We start from the raw sequence: 22,789 nt of genomic DNA on the forward strand, positions 1-22,789 counted from the left end.
AATTTGACCCTAAATGCTGACCCTGAATTTCTTTGGTGGCATTCACTCATCCCTAATGCACAAATATTATTGCAAGCTAATAATTAATAGGAAGGGGAGACTGAACCATTGTTAATTATGTCTGTGGAAAGGTATTTTATAATCCCTATGCAGCTTGACGTATCAAACCTTAAATCTGTGAAATGTTGCTTTCCCCCTCAAAGCAAGTCCCTTAAAGCAAGTCACGGTATTGCACACCCTTGTATGGAGTCAAGTATCAGGGGCTAGCTGTATCCACAAAAACAACAAAGAATTCGGTGACACCTTAAAGAGTAACAGATTTATTTGGGCATAAGCTTTCATGAGTAAAAAACCCACTTCTTCAGATGCATGGAGTGAAAATTATATATGCAGGCATTATATACTGACACATGAAGAGAGGGGAGTTACCTCACAAGTGGAGAACCAGTGTTGACAGGGCCAATTCGATCAGGGTGGATGTAGTCAATCCCAATAATTGATGAGGAGGTGTCAAGTCCAGGAGAGGCAAAGCTGCTTTTGTAGTGAGCCAGCCACTCCCAGTCCCTATTCAAGCCCAAATTAATGGTGTTAAATTTGCAAATGAATTTTAGTTCTGCAGTTTCTCTTTGAAGTCTGTTTCTGAAGTTTATTTGTTCAAGTATGGCTACTTTTAAATCTGTTATAGAATGTCCAGGAAGATTGAAGCGTTCTCCGACTGGCTTTTGTATGTTACCATTCCTGATGTCCGATATGTGTCCATTTATTCTTTTACATAGAGACTGTCTGGTTGGGCCAATGTACATGGCAGAGGGGCATTGCTTGCACATGATGGCATATATAACATTAGTAGATGTGCAGGTGAATGAGTCCCTGATGGTGTGGCTGATGTGATTGGATCCTCTGATGGTGTCGCTACAGTAGATATGGGGACAGAGTAGGCAACGAAGTTTGTTACAGAGATTGGTTCCTGGGTTAGTGTTTCTGTGGTGTGGTGTGCAGTTGCTGGTGAGTATTTGCTTCAGGTTGGGGGGCTGTCTGTAAGCGAGGACTGGCCTGCCTCCCAAGGTCTGGCAGAGTGAGGGATCATTTTCCAGGATAGGTTGTAGATCGTTGATAATGTGCTGGAGAGGTTTTAGCTGGGGGCTGTATGTGATGGCCAGTGGTGTTCTGTTATTTTCCTTGTTGGGTCTGTCCTGTAGTAGGTGACTTCTGGGTACCTGTCTCGCTCTGTCAACCTGTTTCCTCACTTCCCCAGGTGGTATTGTAGTTTTAAGAATGCTTGATAAAGATCTTGTAAGTGTTAGTCTCTGTCTGAGGGATTGGAGCAAATTTGGTTGTATTTTAGGGCTTGGCTGTAGACAATAGATCGTGTGATGTGTCCTGGATGAAAGCTGGAGGCATGTAGGTAAGTATAGCGGTCAATAGGTTTCCGGTATAGGGTGGTGTTTATCTGACCATCACTTATTTGCACTGTAGTGTCCAGGAAGTGGATCTCTTGTGTGGACTGGTCCAGACTGAGGTTGATGGTGGGGCAGAAATTGTTGAAATCCAGGTGGAATTCTTCAAGGGCCTCCTTCCCTTGGGTCCATATGATGAAGATGTCATCAATGTAGCGCAAGTAGAGGAGGGGCACTAGGGGACGAGAGCTGAGGAAGCGTTGTTCTAAGTCATCCATAAAAATGTTGGCATACTGTGGGGCCATGCGGGTACCCATAGTAGTGCCACTGACTTGAAGGTATAAATTGTCCCCAAATCTGAAATGGTTGTGGGTGAGGACAAAGCACAAAGCTCAGCCACCAGGTGTGCCGTGGCCTCATCGGGGATACTGTTCTTGACAGTTTGTATGGAGAATCCCTGCAATTAGCCTATTGCAGAGCTCTTTCGAGCCCAGAAATATACCTGTGTTTTCCAGGCAAAGTTTCCCCCTTTCCAGGATCATCCAGGACTGCTATGCTGAACTGGGCACCAGTTGCTCTGACTTCCCCGTCAGGTGGAAGGGCTTTGCTTGGTTGTTTTTTCTGAGTATGTTTGGCAGTGGATTTGGGAATTATTTTATTTTTTCCCCCCGAATTGTTTTTCTGAAGCTGACTTTGGGAATGGAAGTAGAGATGCTAAATTTAAAGAACCGATGCTTCCTGAAAATAATTTTCTTCCCCTAGAAGTAATTGAAGGTGACGTGAATGAGGAATTCCCCAAAGACTCATTATTATCCAGGAACTAGCCTGCACTTCCCAGTCCAGATTTAGCAAAAGAGTTTTGAGCCTATGGACTCTGAGACACTGACAGACACAGTAGAAGCTGCTAATGGGAGTGGAGTGAATGCTGTGAATAAGTCCCTTTGAATTCTGTAATGAATTGGCTTCCTCTGTGTTTGGGTTCCCCCTGTATTTGCTCTCTGCAAATATGAGTCCCCTGGCAGGAATGATCCTCATAAGAGCAGTGAACATGAAGCAGATCCTGCCTGAAAGCAAAGTCTGAGCTTGTCATCTACATGCCTAGGAGCGGTGCCAGAGTGAGGGCATCTGGTTTCATATCAGAACCAGCCAAAACCACAAGTTCAGCCAGGTTTGAGGTGAAACCATAAATCAGCCCAAACTTGCTTTAAACTGGACCCAGGCTCTCTCTCCCTTTCTTTAGAGTCTCCTGCACCCCAGTAACCTATTTGAATCTGTAAAATGAAACCTGGACCTAGCTGAATTTTATGTGGTTTTGGGGTTTCATAATGAAAGTTTTACTCAGTTTTAGTTGTGACTTCAGACTCAAGCAGCAGTGAACATAAAGGGCTCATGGCTGCACCACACCAATGTCTCTCTGCATCCTCCTTTTCCTGAACTATTGTTCAGTATCTTTGGGTTTTTATGTCACCCTCTTCCTGCTGCAGCCAAATGGGACAAGGCCTTATACAGTCTTTATCCCTGGCTGTGGTTTTGATCCTTGGGTCCGTTAGCAGGAGGCATACATTAGAACAGCCCTTGGACTGCTATAAATTATTGCATGTAAAGTAACGCTGCACACAGTGGCTCCAGGATTGGAGAATACAATGTATGCTTTATGCCACCTTTGTACACACACCCCAACCTGTGCTGCATCCAGTTCGACCAGACCCCAGGATCTGGCCCTAAATCAGGAGTAACTCCATTGGAGTCAATGAGTGTAAAACCGGTGTGAGAAGAGAATCTGCCCAGTGAGTGCAAAATGGGCATGAAATGCTACCTCTGGTGTCAGTGAGTGGACATAGTATTTTATCTACCCTTTGCACCGGTGTAACTGATGGCACAAGTTGCAGCGTGTAGAATCAGACTCCTGTTGTTTGCAACGGCAGAGTCCCATGCACCCAGCACAGAATCACAAGGGGCTGCAAAGCAGCAGCGGTGAGTGGCATGGAATGGCTAAGGTCTAGGAAAGAGAGAGAGGGAGAGGTGCTGCGAAAAAAAAGACTCCCATGGCAAACAGTCTCAGAGCCCAGATCAACTGACTCAGTGTAGATGTTTGGACTGGGGCTGGAACCAAGCTCTGAAACCCAGCGAGGGGGGTGGATCTGCCTTTCCACAGCTGCCCTGCTCCCTTCCAGTAAACAAAGGGTCCCATTTGATACTCTCTGCTCCTGCAGCTTTCACTGGAGCTAAAAGGAAACTCCAGCTGGGCAAGCACGTAGTGAGAGCTCTGTAACTTTAGAGTAAAGCGCTTTATGTGTTACTTTCACAACTGATCTCGCTCTGAAGTGGCTGTGAGAGAGCAGGGTGCAGCCGTGCAGTGCGGGGCGGTGGGGTGGGGGGTGTGAATTCTGATCCGCTCCAAGGGACGCCTGTCATAGCGTGGCGAGCCAGCACGGACACATGCTTCTGCATGTTGCCCCACGGCTGCAGACTCACCGCCTCACCATGCAGGACGGCTCGGGACCGATCACCTGTCACGGTATTTGTACGAATTCATTCTTCACATTGGTAGCAAGCCAGGGTATTGATTTCTGCAATGTGATTAGTGCTTCTGGATTGGAGCAGTGATTGACAGGGAGGAAGCGGGGGCGGGGGGTGTCTTTCACACTCTGTTCCCAATTAAATTTCCCTTGCAAATGTAGCCGCTTGTGCTGGTAATCAAGATAAATGGAATGTACTTAGCTTACTGAATTTGTGTAAATACACCAATGTCCAAGACCTGAGAGCCTGGCTTTGCAGCTGGACTATATATAACTCTCCTAAAACTTGTGTGCGCATTTCTCTGGCAGTGAATGACCCAACTCTACATGTTGGTTAATAGAGGGGGTTTTAGGAGAGAGAATATTTTCCTGGTTTTGTCATTTTTTTTAGGTTTTTGGCACTTGACTGTTCCAGGCACCCTCCAGGATGTGTAGTTTTTGACTCATAATTTGACACCCAATGCTGTGAAATCTCTTCTCATCACATGTCCGTTTCACAGACTAGACATGTGGCCCGTGAAAGAAAGGCAGTTGCTTGAGTTAGGGAGTTGAAGGGTGAGACTGTGAAGGCCACACTCTGGAAGAAATCCCCAAATTCACAGCTATAATACCGACAGCAATACCAGGGACTTTGGGGGAGTAATGACTGCAGTGCTGCAACTTGAGAGCAGCTCTGAGGATGAAATTCTTCCTACATAGAAGCCAGTGGGAGTTTTGCCACTGACTTCTAAGGGGACGGTTCTGTTCAATATCTTCATCAATGATTTAGATAGTGGCATAGAGAGTAGACTTATAAAGTTTCCGGACGATACCAAGCTGGGAGGGGTTGCAAGTGTTTTGGAGGACAGGATTAAAATTCAAAATGATCTGGACAAACTGGAGAAATGGTCTGAAGTAAATAGGGTGAAATCCAATAAGGACAAATGCAAAGTATGCCACTTAGGAACAATCAGTTGCACATATACAAAATGGGAAATGACTGCCTAGGAAGGAGTACTGTGGAAAGGGATCTGGGGGTCATAGTGGATCACAAGCTAAATGTGAGTCAACAGTGTAACGCTGTTGCAAAAAAAGCAAACATCATTCTGGGACGCATTAGCAGGAGTATTGTAAGCAAGACACGAGAAGTAATTCTTCCTCTCTACTCTGCGCTGATTAGGCCTCAGCTGGAGTATTGTGTCCAGTTCTGGGTGCCACATTTCAGGAAAGATGTGGACAAATTAGAGAAAGTCCAGAGAAGAGCAACAAAAATGATTAAAGGTCTAGAAAACGTGACCTATGAGGGAAGATTGAAAAAATTGGGTTTGTTTAGTCTGGAGAAGATTGAGAGGGGACATGATAACAGTTTTCAAGTACATAAAAGGTTCTTACAAGGAGGAGGGAGAAAAATTGTTCTTCCTAACTTCTGAGGATAGGCCAAGAAACAATGGGCTTAAACTGCAGCAGGGGCGGTTTAGGTTGGACATTAGGGAAAAACTTCCTAACTGTCAGGATGGTTAAGCACTGGAGTAAATTGCCTTGGGAGGTTGTGGAATCTCCATCATTGGGGATTTTTAAGAGCAGGTTGGACAAACACCTGTCAGGGATGGTCTAGATAATACTTAGTCCTGCCTTGAGTGCAGGGGACTGGACTAGTGACCTCTCAAGATCCCTTCCAGTTCTATGAGTCTATGATTCTAAGATGAAACCCCTGGTGTTTAATATTCTATGTGCAGATTTCTCTAAAGTCAGTTTGTGCTTGCCAAGACATCATGGTACAAACATACTTCTCAGCCTGCTCCTTATGCCTGGGTAGCCCCTATTAGATTTTCAGGATCTTCTCTGTAAATGCATTTAGAAGCAATCCAAAGGGAATGTGCTTTTTACCTACTCATATAAATGGGAAAAGCTGATAACAGGCTCTTGTGCCTTTTTACTGAACGTTGCGGCTCTGTTTCGCTCACTCTCACTACGATGTGGCTTGAACAACAGAGAGGAAGGCACCTACTCATCACCATGAGCCAGCAAGCTGTCTCTACGGAGAGAGCATAATTTCTTTACACAGAGGAGACCCATCCAAAACCCTAGAGCCAAACTTTAAGGAAGCTCAGCTCCAGGTCCAGAGGTGTCTTGGTCTACCTTTTGTTTAGTGCACTGGATTTAGAATCATAGAAATGTAGGCCTGGACGGGACCTCGAGAGTCACCTAGTCCAGCCCTTTGCGCTGAGGCCAGACCAAAGAAACCTAGACCATCCCTGACAGGTGTTTGTCCAACCTGTTTTTTAAAAAAACCCAGTGATGGGGACTCTACAACCTCCCTTAGAACACTTGTCTGGTACCAGCAAACCGACATTTATGATTGTTTTGACATTCATGTAACATAGTGGTAGTGGCAGGGGGCTCAATCCTGCAAAGTGCTGAGTGTCTCCTTCAGGGTGCTGTGTGTCTGCAAAGCTCCAATGGGAGAGGAATAAATTCCACAACTCCCAGGGGAACATGGCAACCAAAAAGCAGTTCTTCTGCCACACATCAATAGGTGATAGGTTTCAGAATGGTAGCCGGGTTCGTCTGTATCAGCAAAAACAACTAGGAGTCCTTGTGGCACTTTAGAGACTAACACATTTATTTGGGCATAAGCTTTCGTGGGCTAAAACCCACTTCATCAGATACATGGAGTGAAAAATACAGTAAGCAGTATATATATACACAGCACATGAAAAGATGGGTGTTGCCTTACCAAGTGGAGGGGTCAGTGCTAATGAGGCCAATTCATTTAAGGTGGAAGTGGCCTATTCTTAACAGTTGACAAGAAGGGGTGAATATCAAGAGAGGGAAAATTACTTTTGTAGTGCTAACGAGGCCAATGCAATCAAGGTGGATATCGGCCACTTCCAACAGTTGAAAGTTGAACAGTTGGAAATGGCTGACGTCCACCTTGATTGCATTGGCCTCATTAGCACTACAAAAGTAATTTTCCTTCTATTGATATTTACCCCTTCTTGTCAACTGTTGAGAATAGGCCACTCCACCTTAAATGAACTGGCCTCATTAGCACTGACCCCCCACTTGGTAAGGCAACTCCCATCTTTTCATGTGCTGTGTATATATATACTACTTACTGTATTTTTCACTCCATGTATCTGATGAAGTGGGTTTTAGCCCACGAAAGCTTATGCCCAAATAAATTTGTTAGTCTCTAAGGTGCCACATCAATAGGTGTGGCTGGTTAGGAGTGACAGGCGCCCTGACACACAGGAGAGCTGGTAAGGGCTGGTCATCTTCACTTCCAGGCACTAGCCAACTGATGGGGATCAGGATTCTGTTGACTTGTATCCAGCTTGTCATCCGCTATAATCTCCAGGTCCTTTTCTGCAGAACTGCCACTTAGCCAGTCGGTCCCCAGCCTGTAGCAGTGCATGGGATTCTTCCGTCCTAAGTGCAGGACTCTGCACTTGTCCTTGCTGAACCTCATCAGATTTCTTTTGGTGCTGGCGGGGGAGGAAAGAGGAGCAAGGGTGCAGCGTGCTCAGGGGAGGGGGCGGAACTGGGCAGGGAAGAGGTAGGGTGGGGGCAGGAAGAGGGGGGGGAAGAGGTGGAGTGGGGGCAGGTCCTGGGCGGAGCACCCCCTGGCAGATTAGAAACTTGGAGTCTATGTTTCAGGCCTTCCCCCACCCCGGGATGGCCCCGTCAACACTATTACTTTTTGCAGTCAAACTTGTAATCTCCTCAAAAAAAAGATATTGTTAGTTTGACTGGATCTGTTTTCCATAAACCCATGCTGATCTGCATTAATTGCATTGCCTTCCGAGCTTCCAAACGGACCCATACATATGCCTGCAATTGCTGGGAAAGTCGGCTTTCAGTTTTCTAAAATAGAGGGGTTTTTTATCAATGAAAACCCAGCATATTTACTGAAAATTGAAGAAAAACAATTTTTTTCAACAAAGTTTCCTGCAATTCCCTCCCCCGCCAATCCCTGCCCCTCAAGAAAACTTGGCATTTTTTCAAGCAGTTCTCGATTGGACTCCCCCTCTGGAGGCTCTCTTTGAGGGACGCTGCACCTGCCCAGCTGATGAGTCACAGAAGGCTGCACTCCTGGCAGAAAAGGGAGTGTAATGGAGAAGAAAATCTAATCCCCATTTGTGCCACAAAGGAGAATCACCCAGTTAGAAAAAAAAAAAAGCTACAACATTTAAAAACGTGGCTCCCATCTGATTACTAAAAGAGGATTTACGAATTGAACCGGGGTATTAGTGACAGGCGAGGTGCTTGGGGCAAGGCTCTCACTGGTGGGAAAGATGGGAACAAGATTGTCCTGTATTTGGGGCGCCATCTCTGCTTCTGCTGTTGTGTGTCATATTTTCCCCGTCGACTCAGCCGTCATTTCCCCGTAAGTCATGTGCTCTTACGGGGGTCTACGGGCCCTTCCTGCTCTTGGACGGAAGGCTTGTGGTCACGGTGAGCAGTGAGTTTAGAGCTCACAGACAGAAAATCCAGAAGCGAAACCCTTTCAGGCTCTGCAACACTTTTCACTTGGCTGTTGATGCAAAGGCTAGAGTGGACTTGCAGCTCTTCAGCATAGCCCATTCCTCCTATGGCTGATCTCTGGACTAACATGGACCGTGGCCTGCACACCATGCATTGCTGAGGTCTGCCTCATCCACAGGCTCCTGCTCCTCTTTATTTTCCCTGCGATGCACATGCTGGGGGAGCTCTGTGCTCTGGGGAGAGCTTTGCACCTACAAGCCAGAAGGATCCAAGGGAAGGTAAGGGCAGTCTGAGTTGGAGGGGATGAGTCAGAGGGGAGAGAGATTTTACCCCCAAGATGTGGGCCACTGGTTACATTTGGCAGAATGTGGGAGCTCCTATAAATGGACTGGCCCCTAGAAAGCGGGGCAGCTTGGATTCATCTCCAGAATTATGGGGACTCCCCCTCCGCCCCCCACCCACAAGCATCCCCATGTGTAAGTTTCTTGGTGGGAAGGAGGAATACATGGGCCCTGCTGGATTCCCCTGCTCTCTTGTTGGCTTTTGCTTGTGATCGTGCAGAGGCTGTCTGTCAGCAACTCTGCCTCCCTGTTTGGTGTATTACGCTGTAGTAAACTCTTCTGCTGCTTCTCTTCTCTTCGGGCTCTGGAGAATGAGCAGGGTCTTCCCTGCTTTAGATCCTCCCTGGAGAACACTTTGTGCTGAGAGAGAGTTTGAGACAGTTATTTATAAGGGCCTGGTACAGGGGACACAGTTATGTTCCTTTGGTCAGACTCTGGAAATGTTGCCCCAGTCCAGAGACATGCACTCAGCTGTACACTGCTATGTTTGGCAGGGGCCAGTGGAGAGAGCCTGGTTTGCTATTTTGCTCCCTAAGTGATGGAGACTAGGTTGCAGTTTGCACATTCCTCTGCATGTGTTTAATTAGACGGCAAGAAGAGCAGAGTAACCAGTAGTGTCACTAGCAAACCATTGGTGAGGCAGCACACCTACATGCACATGCATGCTTGCACACTCACACAGGCACACATATGAACATGCATATGCACACACGTATAAACAAATATGTGCGTGCATATGCACAAGTGTGTGCACATACGAACATGCATGCATATGAATATACACATACATGCACACGTATGGACATGCATACATGTGCACTCACGCACACACACACACATCTACAAGCGCATACTCACACTAAAGCAGTGGTTTTCAAACTTTTTTTCTGGTGACTCAGTTGAAGAAAATTGTTGATGCCCACGACCCAGCGGAGCTGGGGATGAGGGGTCTCGGGTGTGGGAGGGGCTCAGAGCTGGGGCAGAGGGTTGGGGTGAGGGCTGTAGGGTGTGGCTGGGAATGAGAGGTTCAGGGTGTGGGATTGGCTCTGGGCTGGGGCAGAGGGTTGGGGTGCGGGAGGGGGTCAGAGCTCTGGGCTGGGGGTGCAGGTTCTGGGCTGGAGCCAGGGATGAGGGGTTTGCGTGAAGGAGGGGGGCTCCGGGTTTGGGGGGGCTCAGGGCTGGGGCAGGGGGTTGGGGTGTGGGAGAAGGTCAGGGAACCAGCCAGTGGGAGTGCGGAGCCGGTGTTCGGGGGGGGTCAGCGCACGCAGCCCCATGGACCCTCTGCCTAGGAGCCAGACCTGCTGCTGGGTGCTTCCGAGGTGCAGCGCAGTGTCAGAACAGGTAGGGACTAGCCTGCCTTAGCTGGGCAGCACCGCCGACGGGACTTTTAATGGCCCAGTCGGCGGTGCTGACCAGAGCCGCCGCGGCCCAGTGCCCTTCCATTCCGAGACCCAGTACTGGGTCGCAACCCGCCGTTTGAAAACCACTGCACTAAAGGAATCTCTGAGTTAATGAATGAATAACTAGTAAACAAGAACCAATTTAAATTGGTTAGTCTCTAAGGTGCCACAAGTACTCCTTTTCTTTTTGCGAATACAGACTAACACGGCTGTTACTCTGAAACCTGTTAGTAAACAAGAGCAGCCCTGTAGTCCCAATCCAACAGCAGGGGAAGGCATCTGCCTCCAGCTCAAAGAGAAGAGTCACTCCTAGCAAACAGCACCCAGAGTCAGAGCCCTGCAGCGGGACTGGTATCCCACAGATCCGCAGGACCCACTGAAATAATAGCAGGAGCGGGTAAAATGTACTTCGTTGCGGGCTGGATTAGGTGGGCAAAAAAACCAAACTGTGGTAATTTGCGGGAAAACACTAAATCTCTTGTCAGTTTACCAAGAGTGGCCTGTTCAAGAAATTATTTTGTTGGAGCTTCTCTTTCCCATATGTATATGATATATTAACCAACCCTTTTTTTATTATTATTATTATTTTAGTAGCATGAGGGAATCTGTCCCTCTTGCGGGATTTGCAGGATCTAAGATTTTTTCAGGTGGGAGCGAGATTAAAAATTCAAGAAACAATGCAGGAGCGGGTGGGACTGGGAGTGAGTATTGTGGGTCAGGATGGGAGCGGGATTCAAAATAAATATAGTCCGGTGCAGGGCTCTACCCGGGCGCATGTGATGAATGGACAGGCTGGGGCAGGTCCTCTACAAAGAGAGTTGAGATGCTGCTGGAACTAGCGCCCTTGGAAGAGCTGGTCGAAATGCAGAATTTCTGTTTCAACATTTCAAACATTGTTTTCATTCCAAATTCTGAAGTCTTTCCATTTCAAAACTGTCTTTTTGTGTGCAATTTCATTCAAACCAACATGATTTCTTGAAAATTTGACTAAGGTCAAAATGGCATTTTCTGGCAGAAAGCTGTTTGAATGAGAAATTTCCAACCAGCTGTAGCCCTTGGCCTGGCAGCTGCTCAGACACCAGCCTCTAACTGAAAATAAACCATCACACCTAGCTGGGGACAGACGGGATCAGGGGTGTTGACAGGAGGAGTCAGGTGGGAGTGGACCCTGCCCTGCTGCTGCCTCCCTTATTCTTCTGCTGGGAGAGCATCTCTGCCTACATCCTCTCTCGGGAGGGAGCTGGCTCACCCTCTGATTTCAGCAGCACTTGGTGATTGCCTCCCCACTGCAGTTGGTTTAGGGAGAAAAGCCCAACTTCCCTCTGTCCCCATGTGCTGCACCTGACCTCCCTAGGGTGGGGCAGAGTGGCTGCTTCCTGATAGGATGTGGAGCCCGTCGATCAGATCAGATCAGCCCAACAGAGAAGGACTTTTGCTTTGTCCCCTATCGTAGGAGACCTCAAGCTGCCAGAGAGCAGTGATGGGGTGGTGAGATTGGTCACCTGTATGTGTCACCCCACACCGTATGGCACTCTGTCCCCTCTGGTGGTGACTGCGCCACATTTAGAGCTGCGTCGTTTAGCTCATGCTGCAGATGCTCCTGGTTTCAGATCCAGAGGTCCCAGATTCCATTCCTGCTGCTATTGACCCACCCAGCGGTGTGGGTGCAGCATTATGTAGGATCTTGACCCTGTGATTTGGAGTCAGGGTAATCCCTCTCAGACCCTAGGCAGGACTAGGCAAGGGATGAGGCAGATGTCTCATACAGCAGTCAGGGAATGTAATGCCTAGTTTGGGTTCATTGTGCCCATTCTGAGCCCACCCTCTGGCTTCACTCTCAGACATCCCTACGACGAGAATTGCGCCCCCAGCAAAGCAGACAATGCATGTGGACATTGTGGTGGAAATGGAAATACCACATGACACCGAGCCACAAATTGTCAGCTAAGCAGCAGCAAATGGAAACAAAGATTGGCAGAGCAGGAAATAATGATGAGGACTGGGCAGTCACCCAGAGCAATCTGGATCACTGAGGAAGCTGGGCCCTTTGAAACCAACTGCCTTTTCGATACAGCCAAATGCAGAGATATGCCTCTAGGAACAAGGAATGCAGGCTATAGCCACAGAGAGGAGGACTGTATCCTGGACAGCAGTGACTCTGAAAAAGGATCTAAGGGTCATAATGGACAAACAACTCAACCTGAGCACCCAGTGCAATGCTGGGGTATAGGAGGAGGGAGATGATGATTGTACCTCTGTGTAGGGCATTGGTGAGAAAGATACTGGAATACTCAAAGCTATTAATTCCAAATAGCGCACCCCATTCTCCTTCTGGAAATTAGCATTATACATAGTTGCTGTCTTTCACTCTTTGGATCCCATTAGTCTCCAGAGTTCCCTGTTTCTGCGGTTGACCATTTCCACCTCTCCATCACTCTGTTGGTTCTGCAGTATTCATACAGTGCAATGGCATGTCTCAGAGTCTCTGTCCTCTTGGACTCTGATGTTTTTTATTGTCCAGGAGACTGAGTTCATTTGAGATGGTGCTTCTAGGAATTATTCCTCAGACTTGTCTCTTTTTGGAAATAATTCCTTTTTCTCCCCCTCCGGAGCCATTTTTCCTGTAGAATTTCCTTTTTTATTAGTAATAGTCTAGCCTGCGAAGACCCTGCTTCCGTAACGTGCCTGGTTCCAGTCCTGCGCGAGTTACCAACCCTTCCAAAATAGGCATTTGTCATGAAAAAACTGAACAGAGCCTGAATCATTAGCCATCAGATGCTGCTGCTGGCATACCTCTTTGTTTCATGCTGGGGGCCTAGCTCCATTTGTTTTTAAACTGTCTATACTAAGGCCAGGTCTACACTACAGACTTTTGCCACTAGAGCTCTGTTGGTCAGGGGTTGTGATGAGATGTGATCCCTGACCAACAGAGCCATGCCATCAGAGCCCCTAATATAGATGCAGTTATACCCAACAAAGCTTTGGCTGGCATAATTTGATTTGGTTGTGGGGACGGTTTTATTATACGGGTCCAGAGGGCAGCTGCTCTAGGAGACCTTTGCTGCTATAGCGTGTACCACCAGTCTTATACCCTTAAAGTGCTCCTAGTGTAGATGTGGCCCACATCGGTAGCTTTCATTGGATTGTTATGGGAGACGATAGCAAATTGTAGATGATTGTCGTATTTCTGCAGTGACTTGCTTTCCCATTGGGGCTGCTACCCAGTGGCTGCCCGAGGGAACAACATTCTGAGGCTACATCTGCTGTAGCAACAAAGTGCTCCTAGTGTGGACTTGGCTTATACTGGCAAAACTGCGATTTTGCTGGTATAGCTTATTCTGCCTGCTCCCACATGCAAAATAAGCAGCACCAGTGAAAGCACAGTTTTACCAGAATAGCTGCCTCTACACTAGGGGCTTTTGCCGGCACAGCTATATCAGGCAAGGATCACACTTCCTCACACCCCTGGCCAACCGAGCTGTGCCAACAGAAGCCCCTAGTGTGGACCAGGCCCTAGGCTCCCATGCTACAAACCTTTATGCTTTTGTGCAGCTGAGTAGTCCTGTTTGCTTCACTGGGATTCCCTTACAGGGCAGAAAGTGGAGCATGTACCTGAGTCTGCAGGATCAGGGCCATATGCTGGTGTTTGCTTTCTAAGGCTAAGCACAGCAGCCCTGTGGTTTGTTTCTCTGCCTCCTGCAATGTTCTGTTTCACCAGCTAGCCACTAGCTCTTGAGCTGGTGTAAATCAGTGCAGTTCCATTGATGTCAGTGAAGCTCATCCCAGCTGAGGATCTGGCCCCACATCTATAACAACGAAGATCGGGTAAGCTGGGTGCTGGCTTGGGTTCCACACACATTTTGATGCTTTGCCAGAGAATCTTTCCCTTTAATAAGTGGGTCCACCCAAAAGTGATGGTGTCCAAAGGGCATTTCAGAGTTCCATGTTTGCTGGCTCTGGGTGTGTTCATCAGCACTGGAGAAAAAAAACCTTTTGTAGTGAGTGGCCATCCTGATTATCACTGCAAAAGTTTTTTTTTTCTCCTGCTGATAATATCCCACCTTAATTAATTGGTCTCGTTACAGTTGGTATGGCAACACCCATTTTTTCATGTTCTCTGTGTGTATATATATATATATGTTCCTACTGTATTTTCCACTGCATGCATCCGATGAAGTGGGTTTTAGCCCATGAAAGCTTATGCCCAAATAAATGTGTTAGTCTCTAAGGTGCCACAAGTCCTCCATGTTTTTCCTGTGTCTCTAATCTGTCTAAATTAACATACAACTAAATACATGGAGGGGGAGGGTAATCTTTCAAAGTGGAGCTGCACTTTAAATTAAATTTCCTTTGGAAAAAACAATGCTTTACTTTAGAACAGAGTTTCCCAAACTTGGGACGCGCTTGTTCAGAAAAAGCCCCTGGCGGACTGGGCCGGTTTGTTTACCTGCCGCATCCACAGGTTCGGCCGATCGCGGCTCCCACTGGCCGCGGTTCACTGTTCTTGGCCAGTGGGGGCTGCAGGAAGTGGCGCGGGCTTAGTGATGTGCCGGCTGTCCTTCCCGCAGCCTCCATTGACCTGGAGCAGCGAACCGCAGTCAGTGGGAGCTGCGATCGGTCGAACCTGCGGACACGGCAGGTAAACAAACGGGCCTGGCCCCCCGGGGGGTTTCCCTGAACAAGGGGCATCCCAAGTTTGGGAAACACCGCTTTAAAAGAAACAGGGATTGCTAACTAAATTTCAGCTTCTGCTGTGCAAAGGCTAAGGATTTGTTTTCTTGCTTCTACAACAGCCGGGGGAGTCCAAAGTTTTAAATTAGTGCATTTGCTCAGAATGAAGGGGAATTCCTATCTATAAGGTTTTTTGGAGCTCATTTCTAAATCTAAAAGCCCATGGTTTGTGATTGGGTTCTAAATTTGGCCAAACAAGCTCACCCGTCCAACTTCTGGAGGCGAGCTTTGAATGTGGAAAACCACCAGCAACGTTAACAATAATTGTCATGCTTAAGAGACACTGCATGAGCACCCCATGGCCTCGAAAAACCTCCAGGGGTTAGAGGAGGTAGAGATCAGTGGTGCAGCCATCATTGTGGCAATCTGAAGGAGGCTTCACCACTCTGTACCTGTTCTGTGGATAATGAGAGCATTCCAGTCTCCAGGGCAGGTGGGCTGGTACCTTTTCAAGCAGTAAATTCACCTTTTAAAAATAGAATCATACAGAAATTGACAGGACGAGTGGTGTTGCTAACTCTGGAGATTTTCTCACAAATTCTGCAAAGTCTGGTGTTTTTCCTGAAGCTCCAGTTCCTGGAGCCATGTGACTATGTGAGAATCTCCACTTAAAAATAAAGTGAGTAAGTTTCTAGTCCTTCTGGTTGCACAGAAAAGCCTGAAAAAGTGACTCAAGTGATTTTGGAAGGCTAGGATTTGGTGATATTGGAAGCACTATATAAGATTCTTCCACTACTGTCTAGAGCTCAGGGCCTCTAGAGCCAGGTCCCATCTGTGTGCCTAGATGCAGAACCATGTATTTAATAAGAAATGGGAACTTGTTCTTTGGACAGAGTTTGAGAGTCTCTCCTGGCAGTGGGGTGCCTACCCCTGCAGGGCAGCCCCACAAACTTGGAGCTAGGATAGAAGACGGATCTTTGGGTGACCAGGGCAAGCTAGCTCGTTCCCCCAAGAGGCCTCTGACCGTTTCCAGGCAGTGGAGAGGAAGGGATGGTTTTGGGCCTCAAGATAGCTTCCATGGGATGGGCCCAAGGAAAGTTTGCTGCTTTTCTGTACCGTATTAATGTGCATTGAGGGGAGGGAGAGAAGTGTGAAGCCAGTGGATATTTAGTCTATGAGCTGCAGTTTTCTAGACGGAGCTGAGCCGCATGAGCTCAGGAGGCTGAGGGTATTTGTTGCCTCTGTGGTCAAAATAAGAGGTAGCAAGAGGAAGTGGAGACAGCTGTATTCACTATAGGTACTTGACATACACCTTAAAAATAGAACAGAGGAAAACATCAAGAGAGCGAGAGTCCCTGAGCACTTGTCATTGGTGTAAGCCCACGTGTCTTCTGGTTAATGACTGACTCACTGGACATTTATTTTTAACTCAGAGACACCGATATAGCCAGAGAAGTGACTCTGAAAATGCCCCAATGAGCTTCTGCCCCTGTTTTGAGGATTAAGTGCCGGCCATTAGCCTGGCCCCTGCCAGGGGTGAGCTCGCAACTGGATTGCAGCACTCTTGCATGTGTTGCTGGTAGGCAGTGTCTCCAATTGTTGAGCTATTTATTACCAAATGCCTTCAGTAACACCACTTGCAAGGCTGCTGTGTAATCTTTGGGCAAGGGGCCGCTCTCAAGTTGCTTGATCACACTGTCCAAAGAAGGAAAGAGAGAAGTAGAAAAAGTGAAGTGTGCTCTGCTGCCGTCAAGGTGAACTCTAGCCTGAGCGAGATAAGGAGGCTGGGCGGATGTGTGGCAATGCTCTCGAGAAATCTGAACAGAGCAGCACTGTGCGCTCTCAGGAAGCGCTGTTGTAGTCGGAGCCCTCCTCCCACTCAGAGCTCGGGAGAGGCGAGGGATTGACTCAATAATAATAATAATTAGCCATTTGCCTTCCCTCTGAGGATCTGAAAGCACTTTCCAGACATGAATTAACTAAGCCAAGCAACTCCCCATATGTGGGGGGAATAGTGTTGTCCCCCACTATGCTGATTGGGAAACTGAGGCACATAAAAGCAAAGTGACTCCCTCAAAGCGACACTGTGTCAATGCCAAGTCAGGGACAGAATCACTCCCTGCTGTAGTTCCTAGACTGAGCTACCACCCAGGCTGCATGGAGAGGGAGGGGGCTTCTTAGAAATGGATCCCAGGAAGGTTGTGTGGAGCTTTTGCCTCTTATTCTCTCTGGCTCTTGCCTTTGCTCTTCCATCGGCTGCTGGAACAGTGCATGCTGCCATCAGGATTGGAAGCTCCCCCACCCCAATGTGGTGCGCTTCCAAAGCTGTACTAACTGGGAGCAGGCTGCTGCCGAGAGAGTAGTGGAAGTCAGCATGAATGGCAGAGAGCCAGGTCTGGTTCCCAGTGCCTGGAGCCAGAAATAAATACTGGAGGGGGAGGGATAGGTTTTGCAACCTGCAGATTTTTCAGGAAACATTTTATTAATTGAACAGCAGCACACTCTCAGTGAGTCATGCACACTGATCTAGAAGGGCCCTGTCCTGCATGGGGCTCGCTACATGGGCAATCCCACAATGGCAATAAGCACTTGGCTTGGTAGTAATTGTTCACAGGATTGGGCTCTCTACTGTAATTCTCCCGCTCCCCAGTTCCCTTGGCTGGCTGGATCTCTCCAAGTTCAATCTCTTGGTGATGTCCGTCTGTCTGTCTTCCCCCTTTGTCCCCTCCCCAGTCCAGCGGTGACACTGCATTGAGAACTGAGCAGTTATCACAGTCTCCAGAGAGCAAATGCTGTGAATTTATTGAGCCCTGCGTGGATACAAAAATGTGGATCTGCATCTGCCAGGATCAACCTGCGATCTGCTAGCTGTCTTTTACCTGTATCCGCATCTGCACTGCCCCAGCAAGCTGTCTCACAAGGACTAGCGACCTGGGGGGGGAGAGTGGGGGTGTGGGGTCTTGCAGGGAAGACGCAGCGCAAGGGTGGGGACTGGGGTAAGGGGCAGCGCACAGGTGGGGGTCTCAAGGAGAAGGGGCAGTGCTGAGGTGGGTTAGGGGGAAGGGACATTGCATCCCGTGCTGCTCCCGGGGGCTTGTGAGCGACGGCAGCAGCTGTGCCTGTTGCATCACAGTGGGGCACAGGGGTGGGGCAGAGGGGCCTCGCCTACTCCAATCCCCATGCCCGGGGGCAGGCCCTGCTGCCCAGGAGCCAGCAGGCTGGGCCCGGGACTGGGAGCATGGCCAGTGCTGCTAGGCCGGGCCATGGTGGGGACACTGGCGTTGCCGAAGGGGCCCGAGCTGCTGGACAGCCCCCGACTCTGACCTGCCGCCCAGCCCCAACCATTGGCTGCTGGCCGCGAGCCCCGAGCGCACTGTGCCCTCCGGGCTGCCCGAGCCGGCCGCCGCGGGTCAGGCACCGTCGGTGAGTAGAGCCCTGCGCGGTTCTATCTGCATCCAATCCACCATCTGCAAAAATGGTCCACAGATATGAAGCAGGTTTTCAGGGCTCTGTTTATTCCCCCAAGGTTATCAACCTGAGATCGGGTTCAAGTCACCCTCCTGCTGCCCGAATGAGAGCTGGGTGATCTACACCACTGCCTCCAGGATACCATGGCTGTTTCTCTTTCTGCCCTTGGACAGTGGGCTCTTAAACCATCAGATTTCAATGACCAGCCACTAAGGCTCTCTCTCCTTAGCTCAAGTGTTACAGCTGGGTAGCTGCCTGATGTTATTTCTCTGACGCTGACACTGCTTGGCTTGTTCTGTTTCCCTCCTGGTTGTTCCTGTAGATGAATGTGCAAGGCTGTAGGACAGAGGTTCTCAGCCTGGGGGTCGCAGACAGGTGTCAGGGGGCTGCAGGCATGCTGCCTTTCCTATATTGCTAGGAGGGCGCAGGGTCCCAGTATGGAACAAGCTGGGAACCACTGATGTGGGATACACATTCCTTCTCTGCACTCTGCTGTACCATTTGGCACTAGAAGGCACAATCCCCAATACCCGCCTGCCACCTGTGCCACTTAAAGAGTCATCAGCTGAGTTAAGCAAAAATCAGAGTTTCCATCCTGTGGAAAAATCTGACATTTTGACATTTGTTTTCATCCTGAAGCAGGACAAAAAGTCAAAATTTTTAGCAGAGTGAAAATTTTTGAAAAATTTAGATTTGGAAATGTCACAACATTTTGGATCAGGTCTATTTGATGTTAAATCACATGCACTCACAATCAGAGGCGACATATGGGGGGTCACGTACCCCCCCAGATTTCTGCCACAGTTTGCTGACCAGGCCCCCTCCATGTGCGGCAGCTCCTGGAGCTGGTGAGCTGCAAGCTGCGGTCCTGGGGAGAGGCAGCAGCAAACAGCTGGGAGCTGCAGGGGGGGCCACTAAGGGTAAGGGGGGGGAGACGTGCCCAGGGGGTGGGGGGGAGTAACTCAAGCTGGTCCAGGGGGGCGAACCTTTAATTTGTGCTCCCACCACTCTCAGCAGGAACCAATCTGCTCTCCCCACACTCCCATAATGCAGCACGTGGCTCAGGCAGAGGGGTGACTGCATTGCATTATGGGAGATGTAGTCTGGACCAGGAGCCCACGGGAAAACGGGAGCATGATTCACCTTGAATACAGCTCCCACAAGGCATTGCAGTACCCAAGGCAGATATAGTTTAACGTCGGACCAACCCAAGATGAAATATTTTGTTTCCATTTTTTGTCAAAAAATTGTTTCACCAGCAAGTTCCTAACCAGTGCTAGTCATTGGCATTATAGCCTGGCACAGTCCCCCTCTGTGCCGTCACCAGTCTGTTGTGAGTCCACCCGAACACTGGGTCCCATAGCTGGGTCTGGGCAGAGTCTAGGACCTGTAGGGCACACTCCTGGGCTGAGACCTCTTGTCTGACACTTGTCCAGGGGCATTGCCACCCCGTCACCTTAGACCCTGAAACCAGTAACTCAGGCCTCCCGAGCCCCCCCATAAGTGACACATGCACCCCAGAGCTCCACCAGGGCTGTGGGCACTCTGGCCTTCTCGTTAACTATCCCCTTTAGGGACAGCAAGGCAGAAAAACAAGGGACACAAGCCTAGCAATGGGATTCCTAACCATGGAAACTTGACTCTTGAAGTACTTGAGAGTTACAGATCTTTGGAAACAACAAAAGTCCTCAGATGCCCCATCCTCTGGTCTGATCTCACTCCATCTGGGAGTCTGTAGTTCACCAACATTCCAGGCTGGTCAGTTCCTCCTGCCTTTTCACTCCTGCTCTGACCCCGTGACGATGGCTGGCCCCCAGCATAGAGCAGGATCCCATCTCTGAGCTATGACCTAGAAGCTACAGACCCACCAGTCACACTTGCCTCTTCCCCCCTATGGGCCCCTGTGGAGAAACCCATTTTTCCATGAGCATGGGCCAGTAGTTGAGAGACAGTCGAAGTGGTTGGCCCCAGGCTGCGGTCTGGATAGCTCTTAGTCCTTCAGTGAGGTGTGTCAGACCGTTTCTGGGCAGGGCAGCTATCTGGAAGGCATTACAACCGGCTGTCTCTGAGTGTATGCAGGCTCCACGAGTACAGCAAGACAGCCTTCCTACTCGGACACAGACAGAGCCCACCCAGTCACTGTCCGTGCTGCCTGGCCTTGCTGCTGAAGAGTTCGGAAGTTCCTGGAGCTTATGACTGCACGAAGAACCCGCCCGATGCTCATCTGTAACTTCCTCCAGTACCCACCTCTCTTCCTCCTCCCTTGGCACTCCCTGTCACTTGCTGTCCTGTGACAGGCTGGCTGGCTGATGGATAAGATGCCAGATTAATTCCTTCTTTTCTCCCATTCCCTGCCGCCAACCTGAGCATGTCCATTTGTAAGTGAGTGGCTGACAGCACTCGCTAAAGCTGAGTGTACCGTGATCTAGCCTCATACAGCTCTACTGATGCCCCTCAATCCTGACCCGTCTCCCCTGCTATCCGTTCCTGGGCTCACCTTCCTCATGCACACAGCTCTCTCAATGCTCCTCAATCTCGACCCACAGAACTCCCCACCATGCCAGTTTTGGGCTCCCCACACCCAGCTCTCTGAATTCCCCTTAGTCGCAACCCACAGCCTCCCTGCTACTCCTGTTCCTGCACACAGCTCTGCAGCATGAACCGCTAACCAGTCCTCGGCCTTCCTGAGCAGTGATGGCCAGATCCCAGCCATGCCAGAGCGATCATGGTGGTGTGACGCAGCCAAATCACCCTTCCTTCCTATTCCACTTCTTGTTTTTTTCCCCTGTCTCTGAAGAGAACAATGAGGTCTCAGCGCCAGGGGAAGCCATCAGGTTCCTGGCTGGCTCCTCTCTTGGTGCCCTTCAAAGACCCTGACAGAGCTGTGCGGGAGATTGCCTTGTGGCCGCTGATTCTCTGAGCCACTGGTTTGTGATTAGGAGGGGTTTGATGTGGAGATGGCTGTGGTGTTGCTTCTCCCTAGGTGACGGGACAGCCAGTGAGTTAAGCCTGCCCTGGCAGAGGCCAGTATAGGCGAGGCTGCCCACTGCTGTGCTGTGACACTCGTACCTGATTTGTACATTGCGCACCTGGCTGGCTGCAGGACAGCGTGTCTTGTTGAGAAGGAAGCATAGGCAGTGGGGTGGGGACAGGGCAGGTTTCATCCCTCAAATCAAGTCATTTACATCCCTGAAGGGGCATCCGGCAGGAGCCCAAATCCAGGGGGAGAGAAGCACTAGGAGGAGCTAAAGTAAAGCAATTCTACTTTTCAAAGTCAGCTGAAGAACAAACTCTGTGTGACTGAACGCCTGGGTTCAATGCCTGGCTCTAGCACTTACTTCCTGGGCAGCGCAGTTAATCTCTTTGGGTTTCTTTTTCCCCACGTATAAAGCAGAAATAACGATATTCACCTCAAGGATGGGCTGCTAATATTTTAACATGGGGTTCTCACAGCAATACCCCACCCCCACTTCCCCTGAGGGAAATCTAGTGTCCAGTGGGGATCTGTCCATTTCTTCTCCCTCAGTCAAGGAGCAAGGCAGAGCCCTGTGGCAAACAGACTAGAAGTGAGTGACACTGGCTGGAAATGTTTATACTGTGCTTCTGAGATGTGCATGAACAGGTTCTCCTCTAACCCAGACAAGCTTGTGCACCAGGATAGCCCCACCGGGCCCCACTCACCATTGCCCACTACCATCATTTGCACCAGTGCCAACTGGGTGGAAAGCACTAGCAGAGCAGGGCAGTAACATCTTACCCGCTTTGCACTAGTGTAAAAGACTTGGCAAGCTGCAGGGCGAAAGAGAGTCAGCCCCATGGACTTCACTGGCGTGATGCCCGATTGACACCAGGATAATTGGTAAGATCTGGATGACCATCTACAGCTCAGCTTGTGCCATTCACAGTGTGTGTATGTGTGTGTGTGTGTGTGTTATGCGGGGGAGGGGGTTAAAGATCGTGTGAGGGGGATTGGGCGTTCTATTTACCAAGGGCTGTTCTGGGAGAATCCCTGACCCTTGGTGCCACCAGGCACCTTCCGAAGGCCTAGATCTGCTCTGCAGTGTGTTTCTACAAGAAGGCCTCTCCAAAGGGCTGCAATGGCACCCGTCGTGCCATCCTAGTCAGGGGGACCCCCCTCCCAACCTTCCCTTCAGTTTGGCTGGAGAACATGGGACAGCCCAGCACCAGCGCATCAGTGACTCACTGAGTGAGCTCTTCCATTAGCATCTCTGTGAAGCTGCTTTAGACGTGACAAGTACTAGGTACCAGTCTCTGCTTTGTCGGCCTGCCATGGGGTGGCTGGCCCCTCTGAGGAGAGTCAGGCTGATGGGTTTCATTGAGGCGAACGAGCCCAACTCAGCCCACCTTTGAGCAGCTAATTGCCTAGGTGGCTGCTTGGCAGCTAGTTAGCTGAAGAGCACCTGGACCTGATGAAAGGCTGCCAGAGCTCTGCTGGGGCAAGGTTGCTGGTGGGGAGAGGGAACTGCCCAGGAGCAGTGTTCCCAGAGTAAGGAGCTCCCGGAGAG

General features: G+C 49.4%; 1 protein-coding gene across 3 annotated transcripts in view; it reads left to right on the top strand.

Annotated features, from left to right (window-relative positions):
* Positions 1-3,651: 3,651 nt before the first annotated feature.
* Positions 3,652-22,789, top strand: part of PIK3R6 (phosphoinositide-3-kinase regulatory subunit 6) — a 62,346-nt gene continuing 43,208 nt past the window's right edge. The window contains exon 1 of one of the 3 annotated variants that reach the window (XM_048818786.2): positions 3,652-3,915. The gene's annotated coding sequence lies outside the window, so the exon portion shown is untranslated. Of the gene's footprint in view, positions 3,916-8,392; positions 8,662-22,033; positions 22,123-22,789 lie in introns of those variants that run through there. The other 2 variants (XM_075119368.1, XM_075119369.1) reach the window with 2 other exon arrangements.

Source organism: Caretta caretta, chromosome 14, assembly GCF_965140235.1.
Source record: "Caretta caretta isolate rCarCar2 chromosome 14, rCarCar1.hap1, whole genome shotgun sequence".
Taxonomy (NCBI): domain Eukaryota; kingdom Metazoa; phylum Chordata; order Testudines; family Cheloniidae; genus Caretta; species Caretta caretta.